This window comes from Ruditapes philippinarum, unplaced genomic scaffold (assembly GCF_026571515.1).
Source record: "Ruditapes philippinarum isolate M1 unplaced genomic scaffold, ASM2657151v2 ctg3811_1_1_1_1, whole genome shotgun sequence".
In the NCBI taxonomy this organism is placed as follows: Eukaryota; Metazoa; Mollusca; class Bivalvia; order Venerida; family Veneridae; genus Ruditapes; species Ruditapes philippinarum.
This window is the reverse complement of record NW_026857707.1, coordinates 93912-111658: the sequence shown is the minus strand read 5'-3', so window position 1 is coordinate 111658 and position 17747 is coordinate 93912. Positions and strand designations below refer to the sequence as shown.

Below are 17747 nucleotides of genomic sequence, written 5' to 3'. Positions count from 1 at the left end.
TGATGCCCCTACTTTACCTGTCTGTCATAGAACCATTTATGCAAGTTATTTATTGAACATTTATCTCGAATATTTAAATTATGTGAAGTCCCATCATGTCATAAAACCTCAGTGGAGTCCCTTTAAAGCCCTTGTATAATAAATCTCTGAAATCAGAATGTGATGATTATTATGATTTTAATGATCATTATAATTTCGATGATTATGATGATGTAGGGATAATAATCATGATTTTAATGTTGTTGTTGTTGTTGTTGTTGTTGTTGTTGTTGTTGTTGTTGTTGTTGTTGATGATGATGATGATGACGATGATGACAAAGCTCTGAAAACAGAATACAATCAAAATTATACTATTGTCTATGAAAATATTAAAAAGCTTTACAAGTTGACGAAGTTTGTCTGAAATGATCAAATCTTTATCATCTATATATACTTGCCATGAAAAGAAATGAATGCGCTCTTTCTGTGACAGTAAAACAGCTCGGTTATTCGGCAGTGATCAGTTTGTAAAAGAAGTAGTTTTAACACTGTTAGTGTTATGTATACTCAACATCTCAATTCCACAACATCACTTATTTCACGACAATGACATAGTTCCAAGTGACTCATATTAAAATTAGTGAAAATTGACAAAATTTTGTAATACACTTTTTAGCTACAAAGATTTTGTGCAAAATATTTCTTTTAATCTATAGAATTTACGTTTAACAGGACATTTTTCTCATTTCTGCAAAAGCCATACTAGTCTCTTTTTAAATGTATGCATAAGTCTGAGACATCGTTTTTTTAAGTTCTTGTTTTTTGTTGGTTTTTTTTTGTTTTTTTTTTCTGTTTTTTTTTTATTTCTGAGTAACAAAGTAAAGATAGTTTTTGGTTCAGTTTAAAATTAGTTATTTTCACTGTGTTACAGTGTGTAATCTTTATAGATGAGTCTGACCCGAATTTAGTGGCCTCATCCCTTTAATTCATTAAAATTGCATGACAATTAAACCTAATAAACACTAACCTTTGTGTGAGAGGTAAAAAATAACAAGTTTGCTTCTTTAAAAAGAAGCATGCGAGAGGTCTTTTTGCAGCTGTTGAAGATTTGTTAATTTCGAAAATATTTGGAGATATAAAAGGCACAAGAGATTTTCCAAAACGGGCATAAAGTATGTTAGGCAAACAATTTTAGGTCCCAGATTTACATTGATAATGTATATATCATTTGATTGGAATAAACAATATATACTGCTGCATGCCTCCAGCAAGAATTTGGCAAGAAAATCGACCTTGAGAAAAAACTATTTTCGCCATTTACGCCAAAAAATCTCCGTTGCGTATTTTAGTCAGTGAAAGTAGCAGCAAATTTTCGGTACACCGTTCACTCGGTCATATGATAGTAATATAATGTTCACTGTTCGTGTATATTAAATGGTCGTAAAGATGATGGTAAATGCACATATAATTCAGTATATAGAAATAAACCAGTGTCTAGCCTGGTAGATTATATAATTTCAAATATAGAATGTTATGATAGTGTATCAAATATGTGTGTTTTAGATATTAATGAATATTCTGATCATTGTCCAGTAACATTTTGTCTTTCTTATATTATATCAGATTTACCAGACGAATACTTAGAATTTGATAAAATTTTATGGAATTAGTCCGAAAATGGGGATTTTTTAAACATATTACAAAGTAAGTGTTCTGTGTTTAACGATATCAACCAGAAACTGTTAAATGGTGTATATGATATCAATCAATGTGTGACATGTTTTTCTGACATAGTTTATGATATTTCATATTCATGTTACGGTAAGACGTATAATAATCGTCCAAAACAAAAGAAGCGGAAATCGCTATGGTTCAATGATGATTGTAGACATGCAAAAAGTTATTTTGTGATGCGAAGAGACGTTATGCTAGCTTTAAATCCGAAGAAAATAAATTAGTTTTGTTTATTTGTAGGAAAAAATACATTTAAGTTAAAAAGGCGGCTAAAAGCAAGTATTTTCATAGAGAAAAAAATAAAAATGTCTGATATTAGTAAAACGACTCCTCGTAAATTTTGGAAATATATTAAAAAAATTAGAAATACAGGTGGATTTTAATCTAATGCTAGTCTTGAGGAGTTTAAAAATTATTTTAAAAATATGTCTAATGATAGTTAAAGCCAGTCGGAACGTGATGAATTTTCACAAGAGAGTCACGAAACTGTAAATATTGATTTTCTTGAATGAGAAATTTCTGTGGAAGAGGTCCAAAAAACAATATCTTCTTTGAAAAGATACAAAAGTTGTGACTATGACAATAATGTAGCCGATTTTTTTATTGATGCAAACAATGTTATATCTCCCTATTTATGTACAATATTTAACTATATTTATAATAACTGTTTATATCCTGAAGCATGGTCTAAGGGAGTTATTGTTCCGATATATAAAAAAGGTGATAAAAATATACCTGTGAATTATAGAGGTATTACATTAATAAATGTTATAGGGAAGATATTTTCTTTGATATTAAGAAATCGTATTAATAGCTGGTGCGAACAAGAACATGTTTTTAATGATTCTCAGTATGGTTTTCGAGAGGGTCGCTCTACAGCAGATGCTATTTTCCTACTTCATGCTATTATACAGAAGGTTCTATCAAAAAAATCAAAACTCTGGTGTATTTTTATTGATTACCAAAGAGCATTTGATACTGTTTGTAGAGATAAATTATGGAATAAACTGTTACAATCAGGAATTAGCTGTAAAATGACAAATATGATCAAATGTATATATTTAAAGGTTCAAGCTTGTGTGAAATTGTCAAATAACATGAATATGTCAGACTTCTTTAATGTAACGATAGGTTTAAAGCAGGGAGAACCTTTGTCTCCTCTACTTTTTCTACTTTTCATCAATGATATTTCTGAAAATTTGGATTTTAATGCTTTGACTGAAAGGGACTTTGAACTTTTGTCTAGGTATATGATTTTATTTGCTGATGATATTGTATTATTTACGACAGATCCAAATAGCCTACAGGCTCAAATTAATGCTGTGCAACATTATTCTAAAAAATGGGGTTTGAAAATAAACGTTAGTAAAACAAAAATTTGTGTTTTTGAAAAGAGAAAACAAACTGTATATCCTGACTTCTATATAGATAACGAAAAAATTGAAATTGTTGGACATTTTTTGTTTATCTTGGAATCAATTTTACTTACACTGGTACTCTTGTAAATGCTGTAAAAGCACTGCATGAGCAAGCTCTTAGGGCGTATAATAATCTTTTAAACGTTTTTGATAATGTTAGTCTAGATATTCGTACCAAGTTATCTCTTTTTGATACTATGATTGTCCCTATATTAACGTATGGATGTGAAGTTTGGGGTGCTTATAATATATAAAGAGGTAGATAAATTACATATTCGATTTTGTAAATATATATTAGGCGTAAAGAAACAAACTCCTACATATGCGGTATATGGTGAACTCGGCCGAGTGCCTCTGTCAGTTATATGTAAAGAAAGAAGCGTTAAATTTTGGTTGAAAATTATGAAAAGTAATGATTTACCTATTTATCAAATGTTTAATGATTTATGTAATAATGTAAGTACCTCTAGTTGGGCTAGTAGAATGAATTCTATTATAGATCATTTAGGTTTTTCAGATATAAGGTTGACATTTGATCCTAGGGTTAATTATTACCTTTTGATAAAATCTAGAATACGAGATCAATTTATTCAAGAATGGAGTTTAAATATTAATTCTATGTCAAAATTAGATTGTTATTGCAAATATAAAACTGAATTTTGTTTTGAAAAGTACTTGAATGTTATATTGAATGATAAGCTAAGGCAGCATTTGACATGCTTAAGATTGTGCTCACATAGTTTAGATGTAGAATTAGGAAGATATAATAATATTGAAAGAAGTAATAGATTGTGCAAACTAAGTAACCAAAGTGCAGTAGAGTCAGAATATCATTTTGTTATGTGTTGCTCACGTTACAGTAGTATTAGATCGAAATATTTGGGCCAGTGTTCATGGCCAACTTTACAAAAGTTCAATTCATTGATGTCAAATAAAAGTAAAAAATATATGTTTAATCTAGCAAGGTATATAAAAGAAGCATTGTGTTTACGTCAAAATACCCTTGAAAGTTTACCTGTCTTCTGATCGTATATTGTACTTCATTATTTGTCTATGTTAGTTATGTTTATAATAGTCTTTGCCATAAGTTTTTTGTTTGTTTGTAAATGGCCAAAGGCAAATGTATTGCTGATTGCCAATAAATGATGAAAAAAAAAACTGTTCCTAATTTTCGTAACACGAAATAGTAAAACGCTATCCATGTATCGATTTATACAGTTTAAAGGATTAAAATGGAATGAACAATTGCTCGTAGTGTTAAGTAACGTAAATGATATTTTCCGATTTTCCCTTGTACCGATTTGTTCACTTCGATGTTTATTTTTCGTTTAAGTCAAGTCTTATTTTGAGACGGAGCATGCGCACAACATTTTTAGACTGATTCTAATGTTTTAAGGCTTAAAATACGATGCATTAGCTTCAATTTGATACGCAAAAATGGATTCATTCTCAGCACTGTGGAGAGCTCTGATGACCTCTCCAACAAGTTTCATTGGCTAACAAATAAATATCATCTCATTTTTTTCACGTTTTGCGGGATTTGTAAAAACTTATCACTTCGGTCAGGGACATTGTTGAAGATGGATGGTCTTCAGCTATCCTTAACAGACAAATTAGAACTCGTCTATATTTACAGTCAGGTAAATCCTAGGTTGTCTCTGTCATGTCGTTTGTCCTTTTAAATTGGTTATGTAAAAATATGGTTTAATCCATTTTAATCCGGATATTTTCCTTACCAGTTTGATTAAGCTTTTTTCCAGCTGAATTCAATTTGAGTTTTTATATTTTTAAATATAGCTTCATAAGTTAACATGAAAAAATTACACCATTAATCGCAATATTAATGACATGCATTTTCAAAATGGCCAACCTTAGATCTACGTTTTAACAAAAAAAAATCTGATTTTTATTGAAAATGTTTTTGTTTTCTTGTGTCATACAGCAGAATATACATAAATGTTACAGTTTATGACGCTGGTTCTTATACCGTAATTTCATAAGTTAGGTGTCTACAGGTCAAGTGATCTGTTCTTCAGTTTTTGATCTGCTTCGTTTGGTCACTGAGCCACCAGCTTAACTAGACTTTTTGCAATTTCTGTGTTGGACTTTTTTTTAGGGATTCTCATTTTCTGTATTCCATATAAAATTGTAGAGTGTAGGCGAAAAGCCTCCCCGGACAAAAGACCCCCCCTCCCATTTAAAGACAAGGTGGACAAAAGCCCCCCCCCCCATGAAATTCCTGGCTACACTAGTTACACATTAAAACGAGAATAAAAAAGAACAAGGCAAGGATCACAGGACGCAACCACAAATTTATAAAACTGCTTCAGTAATTACTAGAAAACATCATAATGGTGTCCTTCTTTGTAAAGTTATGATTCTAGCCATCGTATATTTATAGCCTACGGACAGTGATTGAATCCACCATTGATCTACCAGTGCAAACCATCTTGGTCTCCATTGTCTACTTTTGAACAGTCATTGACTCAATCAAACCGAGTCTGCAATTCTCTTGTAATTCTGTTGTGATTAATGCTTCCGAGGAATCACTTTGCTTCCAGATTTTTATTACATAGTTATTTTAAAAGAAATCACTAAAATAATAAGAAAGTTTCAAGCTTTTCCTTGGAATATTATCTTACATTTTTTTGACACTTGCTATGCTAAAAATATATTTTGATCAATGACACTACAACAGAAGTCTTGATGGCTCTCATTTAAACAGATCACCAACATGTGAAACAGTCACCTTAAGAAGAACTGTTTAGTTATAATAAAAAATTGATAAAATGTTGGGCCAATTTTGTTCATGTGATAACATGATGTTTTATGCATTTTTTTGCGTAATTTATTTATTTATCTTATTAGAATACTTACAAAATATTCCGCACACACTTGTACTTTATCACAATAATTCAACTCTTATACTACAATATATTTAGTTTTACTGATAAAGAAATATTTGATAAACATTAATTGTTGATCTTTTATTATGTTATCGACTACGCGTAAAGAAAACATGTTGTTGACGAGATTTGTAAAAGATAACCAAATGAGGAAGTATTGGTTGAACTTATTTATATCTAAATCTATTTGTAAATATTTAATTAACCGAAACTGTGCGTTCTTGCTCGTTTTTCAATTTACATACATTTACATACGTTTTGGAATTGAGAAGTATAGCGTATTCATTCAGAATGGTAATTAAATGGATTTTCCTGTATATGTATGCTGCTGTTAGCAGTCATATAAAAGCCGACGACACTCTCCGCAACACACCGGTCATTAACATCAATAACTGCTGTGCCGGACAGGGTAGGTTGGACTATGAAACATTGACTACCAACTTTTCAGTTACATTATCTGAACATAACGAGAAAATGGAAAATATGATGCGAATTGTGACTGAAAATTCAATCATTCGTGACTGTCAGGATATACTGTCTTTGGGAAACAGAAAGTCAGGCACTTATAAATATACCCTAAAGGTACCCTTGGATTTCCGGTGAGATGTGACATGGATACAACAACTGGAGGATGGACTGTTTTTCAGAGAAGAGTATCGAAGAGTGACTTTTATAAAAATTGGACCGAATATCAAACTGGGTTTGGAAATCTAAGCGAAAACTTTTGGCTGGGTAATCAGCAACTGCATATGATAACATCACAGGGGTGGTACGAGTTACGTGTTGATCTTTCAAGTATGGGGAATATTGTTGCATATGCCGAATACAATGTGTTTGCCGTGGGTGATGTTGATTCTGGATACAAACTGACTGTGGATGGGTACAGTGGTAATGCAGGTGACAGCTTACATCATCATAATGGACGAAAGTTCTCTGCGGTTGATCGGGACAATGATGACTACAAAGGACATTGTGCAGTTTTGTATACCGGACCTTGGTGGCATGGCTTGTGTCATGATTCAAATCTTAATGGAATGTATGGGGCTTTAGGCGGTAAAGGGCCTGTTTGGGAAACATTCAAAGGCAATGATGGGCCTATGAAGAAAACAGAAATGAAAATCAGACGTTGGAAGCCACATGACTAATACATTTGCATTTTAGGAGTTTTTTCTCTTTTTGTTGTTACAGTACCGTATTTGTTTATCTAAAGGACAAAATCATTTAAAGACTTCCCTGCTAGAGTCAAAAGGAGGCGGATGTGTACTCATCTCATTTAGCTACTGTTTTGTAAACAAACTACTGTAAATAAAATTTTTTTTTACAAAAAGAAATACATGAGATCATGTGCTTGATTATTTTGTTATATCTGGCATTTATAAAGAGAACTTTAATATCAAACCGGGGTCAAACTTGTGTAATAGAACCGAAAATTCTTTGATAATTTTCTTTGATTTTGTTTTGACTCAAAATACGATTACATCTGGTTTACGGTCCCTTACCATGTATTTGATAAGCCGATGTCTTTTAAATATACACTTCACTGAGTATAATGTATTGTTTGGGGATTTTTGTTTCTGCTGCCTTTATTTTCACAAACTTTTGATCATATAATGTATCTAGGCGGTCGATCCACTTAATAAGTTACCATAATTAACCTTTTTGCTAGTGAGCTACTACTTAACCTAAACAATTTCTTACCGTTGAATTTACTGTACGAGAAACATCAGTTTTTATTATGTTTTTACATCGTTTATGATATTTTGAACTTTGGAATCACCTTTTTATTGAGCTTGTCGGAACTGTAATTTACCTGAAAAGTTTCCTGTTCAAGAAATCATCGTTGAAAATATTAAATTTTCTCTTTTTTTGTAGACTCCGTTCCGAAATTTATATAAAGCTTTATACCAATATTAGTTTTGGAAGTTTTTTGTTGTCACTTACACGTTTCAAAGACGCATATTATATTTTTCTCTATGACAAAGAAATTGATTATATGATCTAAAGATAGGGTCAACAGAACTTTTTAAAAAATCATATTCACTGGCTGAATTGGATTCTTCCAGTCTAAAAATAGATTGATAGTCATATTCAATGACAATACTAATAGACTGTTAATAACGCGTGTAAATTAAAAAATAATTGTTGCGTTTTGTTCTTTATTGCATATTTCTCGATCAACGCTTCAACTAGTCGAAATTTGTTCATGTATATAAGGTTGTACTTTTGTGATTTTTTTAATTCTTAGCCTTTTCGTATAATAAAACAATTATTGACTAGTAAGCCATTGAATATTATTTGATATTCACCGGCAGGAACTCATACTGACCTCGGCTATCTCGTCGGTCAATATGTCATCTGCCGGTGAATATCACATCATATTCAATGGCTCATATGTCAATATTTGTATTAAATTTGCTAGACTGGCTTTAAAGTGACATTACACTCATGTGTTTATAGTTTGTTTTATTGGGTTTTACGTCACACCGACACAGTAAAGGTCATAAGGCGACGTTCAAGCTTTACTGGTGGAGGAAGAGCTCAGGTGCCCCTCCGTGCATAATTTCAGGCACGATCAGACACCTTTGTAGCACCACGGATACTCCGTGAGCTAGCTGGATAGCTTCCTCACTTGAAAGAATCAAAAGTTGCTGTCAGGATTCGAACCAACAGCGGTGAGGGGCAAGTATTTTGAAGTCAACGACCTTAACCACTCGGCCAAGGATTTTCATAATCAAGTTAAGCTGAATTGACTTTATATTTCAAAAGATGACTGTCAAAATTGTGTTTGATCAAAAGCTGTTATTTGAAAATGTTTTAAGGTAAAATTATAAATCTGCCTAAAATTTAAAAAGGCTGCCCCACTCATTTTATAAACTAAGCGTTATAGGTACATTCTAATGGATATTTACAGAAATTTCGCTTGGATCTGTGCGTTATTTATTGTTTATGTGAACTTAATTATAGAATTTAAAGGAATAATGGCAAAAAGAAAACTTATTTTGATCTTCACCCGTTCACTCACTATATACCCTTTGATGTGCATGAAGTCACAGTATATATATTATCATCCCTTTTCATAGAAAATGTAACAAACTATAATGTAATAGTTGTAAAATGGGGATTTTGTCCCCAGACACTTGACATTAGACTTTAAATTAATCCCTAAGATGGACGAAATGTAATATCCAAACCACCATGTTGAATCAGTTTTACTTAATATATAATAATTTTTATGTTAATATTGCAGCTACTTCTAAATGAACGATATGCATTTCTAAATGACATCAGGAAATAATCGCCCATAATATACAAACTTCGGTCATCTTTTGGTTGATGTTACTTATCTTTCTGATAAGTATCAATGTTTAATTTCATTACTTATTTCCTTTTGTTCGGTGGCAAAAAGGTGACATGTGTGTGTTTTTATTTATCTCGTGCGCACGAGATAAATAAAAACACACACATGTCACCTTTGTGCCACCGTAGTTTTGTAATGAAATAACGATATTCAGTATTTGTAATAGTAAATAGATGACGGCATACTAGTATATACTTATTTAACTTGAGGAAAATTATTTATGATTTAACAGAGTTCAACAGTACTACTGTACTTGTATGCTGCTAGATAAACATTAAGTACCTATTTTATGATTTAATATGAATTAATGTTCAACCCGATGTAGATAAGGTTTAAAAAAAATCCATGTTCTCTTTTTAGAATGTTTACGGTTAATTCTCTTAATCTATTGTGGTGTTATGAGTTCATGTTTGTATATTTTTCTACTTTTAAACTTGTTTTGCAAGTTCAGTGATGGGTGATTGATTTTGTATGAAAGTAACTTTTAGCTGATTTGGCTTTGGGATATCTGTAACGTTTCTTGGTATAACTGACCACTCGAAGTGATAACATCGCTTTCTGATATTTGGCTATTTCTTTATAGAAATATCAAAAGATATAATAAAAATTTATGTTCTACTATAATTATACATTTGAAGATCTTCTCTACATTAAACCTGGTTTCTTCGTGCACCTGAATAAATACTGAAAATCTCAGTGACAGTTTTCAATTTCATTTTTTTGTCGTTTAAGTTTAGGTAAAAATTGAATCATAATCGAGACTTAAAATATATTAAAGATAGCATCTAAGTGTGACCAGGAAGACTGAAAGCTTTAAGGTTATTGGCTAATATAAAATTGAGGATAACATTTTTCAAAATTGATTATAAGTGAGGAAACAGCTTAAGTGGGAAAAACAGCTTACATAATAGAAAAAAGAACAGAACATCTCGTTAAACTTTATGAAATTGTTTAATCTAAATAGTCCTTAACTTCTATAAATATTTATATATCGACCCTCTTTAGCCTCTCAATTATGTGATAAACATTTAAATATCACTGACGCTTTTATAATAAACAGTATGAGTTTCAATTAAAAGTTTGACTGAAATTCTCTATTATAGTCTAAGTTAGAAGACAAGCCTTTTTCAGATAAACATGATGTTGATATTGATAATATTTTCTATGAGTAATTAAATTAACATTCATTTCAGATATCAAAATTCCAGAGGAAAAAAAACTATGATTTCTATCATTATAACAAGTTTTGTAATCGTTCGCTATTCGTCAAACCTGAAATAATTATTATATAACTATAGGCCTTTTTCAAGTTTAAATACACAAAATCGTAATACTGCCATTATATAACTTCATGCTGTGAATACCATAGAGCCAGGGGTAAGTAACACCAAAATCCTTATTGTAATAATTTGTGAAAGTGTTTAAAATTTTGATAGAAAAAGATCTTTTGAAACAGGGATATTGTCTTTTTATGCTTTTTTTTAAATTTCAATGACTGACTTTTTCATATAACAATAAACTAAGATACTGCATATAACCGGGAATCGTCTGTTGCATTATAATGAAACCGTACTTTTTAAAACGTACATTTAAGACGTTAGAAAGGGGCTTCGTGTCGGTAATTGTAAATAAGGAAGTTTTCTCTATTCGCCATTTGCACTGTCCTTTGTTTGAAAAAATAACAAGTAGCCATGATACGATTTTATCAGTTGCTGTCTTATTCTTTGCGCCTAATTCCTTAATGTTCTTATCATCTGCCATACATTGCGGTTCGTTCAGGGGGCAAGTCCACTGGGCTGGTACGCAAGGAAAGGTTATTCCAATCTAAACCACGAACATCTGTCAGATATGTTTTCTTGCATATTCTACCATATTGTATAATATCTTAAATGGTTTATCTCAATGAACTTATTATACCCCCAAAAACGAAGTTAGGGGGGTGTATATAGGAGTCACCCGGTGGTCGGTTGTTCGGTCGGTCGGTCCAGACGTCCGTTGCATTTTCCTTGTCCGGAGCATAACTTGAAGACTGATTGTTGGAATTCATTATAACTTCATACAATGGTCAAGCACATCGAGAGGAAGTGCAGTGCACAAGAACCATAACTCCATAAATTGAGACTTATTACAAGAGTTTATTGCCCTTTGTTACTTTTTCTTGGTCCAGAGCATGACTTTGAAAACTACGGTTGAAATTCAAAAACAACTTGCACACAGTTGTCAAAAGGACATTTAAAGGAAGTGCAGTGCACAAGACCCATAACTTCCATTTTGACAAAAATACAGAGTTACTGACACACAAATAGTTCAAGGGCACAATAAAGGGAACTGCAGTGCAATAAGAACCATAATACTCCCATTTTGACTAATTACAAGACTTATTGCCCTTTGTTACTTTTTTCATTGCCTCTTTTTGTCAGGAGCATAACTTTGAACACTTATGGGTTGGAATTTCAACTATAACTTCAATACCCAATGGTCAAGCAACCATTGAGAGGAAAGCTGCAGTGCACAAGAACCCATAACTCCATCCTGGAACTATTTTTACAGAGTTATTGCCCTTTGTTAATTTTTTCCTTGTCCAGGGATTAACTTGAAAACTACTGTTTGAAAATTTCAATACCAAACTTCATACCAGTTGTCAAGGACATTAAAGGAAGTGCCAAAGTGCCCAAGACCCATAACTCCATTTTGACCAAAAATACAAGAGTTAACTATCCTTTGATACTTTTCCTTGCCGGAGCATAACTTAAAAACGTACTGGTTTGGAATTCATAACAAGCTTCATACAATGGTCAAGCAAAATAAGAGGAAGCTGCATTGCACAAAAGAACCCCTTTTAAACTCCATCTTCAGTATTTTATGGAGTTATTTCCCTTTGTTCATTTTCTTTGCCTTTCTGGAACTTATTACAGAAGTAATTCAATAAAAAAACTTCCATCAATGGCCAACCAAAACTTGAAAGGAAAATGCAACATACAAGAACCACAACTATCTTTAATTGCCCAAACCAACCATAACTCTATATTTCAATTCTTTTACAAGGTATTCTGTTACTAGTAACGTCCTCATTTCCGAAGCAGTCTTGTGGGGGTATTAATCACATTTAGTGATAGTTCTAGTTTTTTACGGAAAGTATTGTCATTTCAGTGTATTCTATGTTAAATGAGGGTCATTCTGCCCGTTAAATGCAGCTTTCGCCGGCGAGTATGGACCGATGACATATCACAAGTCATGCCCATGAAGGGTTAATTTTGAAACACATTTGGTGATAATTTACCTTCGAGCAATTTCAACGGAGTATTAGCCAAAGATATGAATTTTGAGCTAAAAGTAGATCACTGTACGGCTGTGAATGAGAACCTATAAGTGCTCACGCACCCTAGTAACCTTTCCGAGTCGTCCATGTCTACTTTAACGGCCACTCTCATCGGCTTTAGTTAGGACATCTGCAGCTTGTCCGCAGGATACAACTTTCGGTTAACTTTTTCGCCGGCCCAAATTCTGTAAATCTTCTGCCGGTGCCCTGTGCTTCAACAACTTACACGTACCGAGGGGAAGTAAAGATAAAAGAGTGTCATTTCATCGCTTTTTTATTTTCTTATAATAGAGTATGAAAGTACAACTTATTGCATAACGGCGAAATTTTGTCGTCCTAGACGAGCAGTTTCATTTTCAAATGACGTGCCCCCGCCCCTCGCCGAACAATGCAAGACGAAAATTCCGACATGGATAAGCGATTGGTAACACAAGTCTGATATGCAAGACATACCTACATGGCAATTTTGTAAAGCGCGAGAAGAAAGAGCTGTGTACGGTGACACAGAGGTGACATTTGTTCGTTTTTATTAATCTCGTGCGCATGAGATACTATGTCGTGGCCACGAGTTACTTAGTCGTGCGCACGAGATAAATGAGTGGTGCACACGATAATCTATGTCGTGCGCACGAGTTAATAATCCGCATCCAAAAATTTCTAAGTCGTGCACACAAGATAATTCAGTGGTGCGCACGAGATACTAGGTTGTGGCCACGAGTTATTATTAAGTCGTGCGCATTGGTTACTCAGTCGTGCGCACGAAAGATAAAAGTCGTGGACACGAGTTACTATGTGCTGCGAACGAAATGATTAAGCCGTGCACATAATATAATTAACCAATCAGATTACACTATTATGGATTTTCTTAGGTAACTAGAAATGTGCCATAGGGCAATGATGTCCCTACTTTACCTGTCTGTCATAGAACCATTTATGCAAGTTATTTTATTGAACATTTATCTCGAATATTTTAATTATGTTGGGAAGTCCCATCATGTCATAAAACCTCAGTGGAGTCCTTTTAAAGCCCTTGTATAATAAATCTTCTGAAATCAGAAAATGTGATTGATTATTATGATTTTAATGATCATTATAATTTCGATGATTATGATGATGTAGGGATAATAATCATGATTTTAATGTTGTTCATGTTGTTGTTGTAGTTGTTGTTGTTGATGATGATGATGATGATGATGATGATAATGATGATGATGATGATGATGATGATGATGATGACAAAGCTCTGAAAACAGAATACAATTAAAATTATACTATAATCTATGAAAATGTTAAAAAGCTTTACAAGTTGACAAAGTGTGTCTGAAAATATCAAATCCTAATCATCTATACATGTATACTTGCCGTGAAAAGAAGTGAAGGCGATCTTTCTGTGACAGTGAAAACAGCTCTGATCAGTTTGTGAAAGAAGTAGTTTTAACACTTAATTATGTATACTCTACATCTCATTTTCGCGACATCACATATTTCACGACAATGACATATTACCAAGGGACTCATGTTACAATTAGTGAAAATTGACATAATTTTGTAATACACCTAAGTTACAAAGTTTTTGTGCAAAATATTTCTTTTAATCTGTAGATTTTACGTTAAACAGGACATTTTTCTCATTTCTGCAAAAGCCATACTAGTCTATTTAAATGTGTGCATACGTCTGAAACAATCATCGTTTTTTTTAAGTTCTTGTTTTTTGTTTTTTGTTTTTTTTAAATATTAAGTTTGAGATACAAAGTAAATATAGTTAATATAGTTTTTAGTTAAGTTTTAAATTTAGTTATTTTCACTGAAACATGAAAAAAAAACTACACAACTACACCATTTATCGCGATTTAAATGACATACATTTTCGAAATGGCCAACCTTTGATTTAATTTATGGCGGATCTCAATCACAACATATGTAACATTTCAAATAAATAAAACACCGCATATTGATGTCTTTAAAAACTGCGAGTGCAATCTGATATAATGATTATTTGACAACAACAACAACAACAAAAATGAATCCCACCATACGCCCCCTATAACGATATACCACATTTGCACGTTAGATATATTTTAAACTGTACTTTTGAGCTCGTGCAGACATGTTTGTATAAGGAAGTTTCCACTATTTATCTTTTGTTCTGCTACATCTTTCGAAAGATAATGAGTAGGTATTAAAACCTTTATAAACTACTCTTTATCAATTTCTTTTGTTTTGTTTTCGTGATCGAGTGCGTGCATATGTTGTTTTTTTTTCCTTTTACCTCCTATACTTGACTATCTCAGCGAGTTATCTTTGAAAGTTTGATGTTATGGTCTTTTAAAAACATCGAACAAAAATATTTATCATTCATTCTAATCTAAGATTGTTATTAAAAAAACACATTCAAATGACTTCTAAACTTTTGCAAAAAAAAAAAAGAAATAGATAAAAAAACGCTAATGGCTCACCGTTTTCATCTCAACAAAACTTTAAGGGTTTAATCGGTCAAAAAAATAGCATTATCGTAATTATCATATATAACAAAATAAGTAAAACATTTTACATGATGTCCCGCAAAACAAATATCAAACAACTTTTACACTCGCCAGAAGTGACGTTAAGTGACCAATATTACAATAAATGCAATGCATATATTATAATAAACTCGACAAAGAATGACTTGAAATGAGGTACTTAAGATTCACGGGATCAATTCACAACTACATATAGTTGTCTCTAATTTGCTGCAGACAGGTTGTATTGGCCATTATATTGTTGCATTTTTGCCAAAGGAACGAGCTTTTTTATAACAACCATTTTATGTATTATGTGCTCTAAATGGATCATCACTAGGTCTGAATAACATAGGGATGGGTTGTAGAAGTACATTTAATTCTTATTAAACCTATTCTGAATTTCTGTAAATTTTTACATTATCATCCTTAAAAAAGTAAAGCATTTCATGATATTAAAAAAAAACACACGATGTTTACTAGTTTTGTTTTTGTTATAATTGCTTTTGGTTTTTTCTTTCAAATTGTCGTTATCGTTTATCTTCTAGCTATAACATTGAAATACCATTCTGACATGTGAAACTAATATCATAAAAGTTACTTCTTTGTTGCTAAACTGGGCCCCCTCCCCGATCTTACAGATTAAACCAGTCAGAAAGAAATATTGAAAAAAAAAATAATAAGGCGCGTCGATTTGTATTTGACACGCCCCTTATGAACAGAGACCAGTCAATAATAAAATTTAATGTTTTCATAAACGAGGATTGTCCAAAAAGTACAATTATCAATATATTAACAGAAACAATCCTGTTGTTCACTTCATTTAATACGTTGTTCAGTGGTAAATATTTTAACATATTTGTTTATTAACAAAAACCATTTGCGACATGCATGCTAGAAAAACAGGCACAACTCATCGGCAAGTCATCGGCAAGTCAGTGCTACTATCAAAAATAGTGCATATGGTGTTCATGATCATTTGATATCTGAAACTAGTTTAAACAAAATCATTTATATACCCAATCCACTCTTCTTTTCTAGCATCCCATGAAACTTTCAAACCTCAATCAAAACAACAACAACAACAACAAACGATTGCTATTTCTAAATATAAAACTGCACCCGGAAATTTACATCGTATTTAAACCAGAATCAACAAATTCTACATATTCTACATGTTTTTTTTATATCTTACTGCATGTATGCATTTTCGCTAACGTGTATATTACCTTATGAATAATAATTTTAGGAAAAGATGGTTCTGTGTACGTAAGATTTTGTTATGTTGGGGGCGAAATTTTTGTAACTAAAATTTTTAAAAGTTCAACGTCTGCAGAGCAAATATCTAATGTAATTTTATGTTTTTAAGTTTTACAATGTTAGCATTTTGCATAGATTAATGGAGGATAAATTAAAAATTTCAAATTGAAAAAGGTGTAGAAAAAATCGCCAAAAAAAAAAACTATATTTTATATATGGCCAAATCGTCAAATCGGGAAACTAGAAAGCAAAAAACCAAAAACCGGTGTTCTATACTTGCGAAAAGATATTGACATAGTGACATACTCAAGACCGAATTAAAAAAAACAATTAGAAAAAAACAACAGCAACATATACTGCTTGCTATTTTATTTGGTCTGCGACCATTTCGCTTGCTTGAATCAACCATACCATTTCACCTCCTGCTATTAGATATGTGCGACTTAGATATTTGATTCCACGGAATTTCCAGGTCCAGTGCAACTAAACCGCGGGGTCAAGTGTAGCGACATCCGGGGAAGAGTAATTACAGTTACTGAATGAAGCTCTGTAAACGCAATGTCAGTCACTGTTGTTGCTTTACGATGTAAATGTGTAATATCCTGATGTAGCATATAATCAAATTATTACACAATTTTTCCACAAAACCTTTTGTGCGTTAGTGTGCCAGTAAGCTGCGTTTTCAGGAGTTTTAAGTTGAATTTAAACTAATGTAAATATTGCATGTTTCGAAAAACGTGCGCATCATTAAACAGTTTATTATATAATGATTATACATGAATTTTATGAAATAACATGCGTTTCTTTTTTTTCGTATTTTCACTGTAAAAAAATTTACTTTTTCTGCATTAAATTATTTTTTCCGTTTTTTAAGGCCTGTTATATCGAACTATTTTCTTAAAGTCATTACAAAATAAAAGGAAATTTTCCTTTTTAAGATTAAAAAGAACAAAGTATATTATAAAACTGAAAAAAAATCAATTTTTCTGTTAATAAGATTTATTTTCATTTGTGGTATGAAAATTTCATATTTCACTCGTGGGCTATGCTCTGTAAAATATTTATTTTCTACCAAATTCATAAATGTGTATTTAATAGAAACCTTGAATTTCCTCTATAGATTTAATACTTTATGTTTTTATAAAGGGGGGGGATTTTTATCTTTACCGCAAAATGGAAAATATGTTCTTGTTTTCAAAGTTAACAACCCGTAAAAGGTTTTGGTTTACTTTTTGTTTTAAATAGTAAAGCTTTTTTTTTTTTTTTTTAGGA

The 17747-nt window shown here is 32.0% G+C and overlaps 1 pseudogene; it reads left to right on the top strand.

Moving 5' to 3' along the window:
- The first annotated feature begins 6160 nt into the window (after positions 1-6160).
- LOC132750639 (microfibril-associated glycoprotein 4-like) lies at positions 6161-7389 on the top strand (annotated as a pseudogene).
- The last annotated feature ends 10358 nt before the right edge of the window (positions 7390-17747 follow it).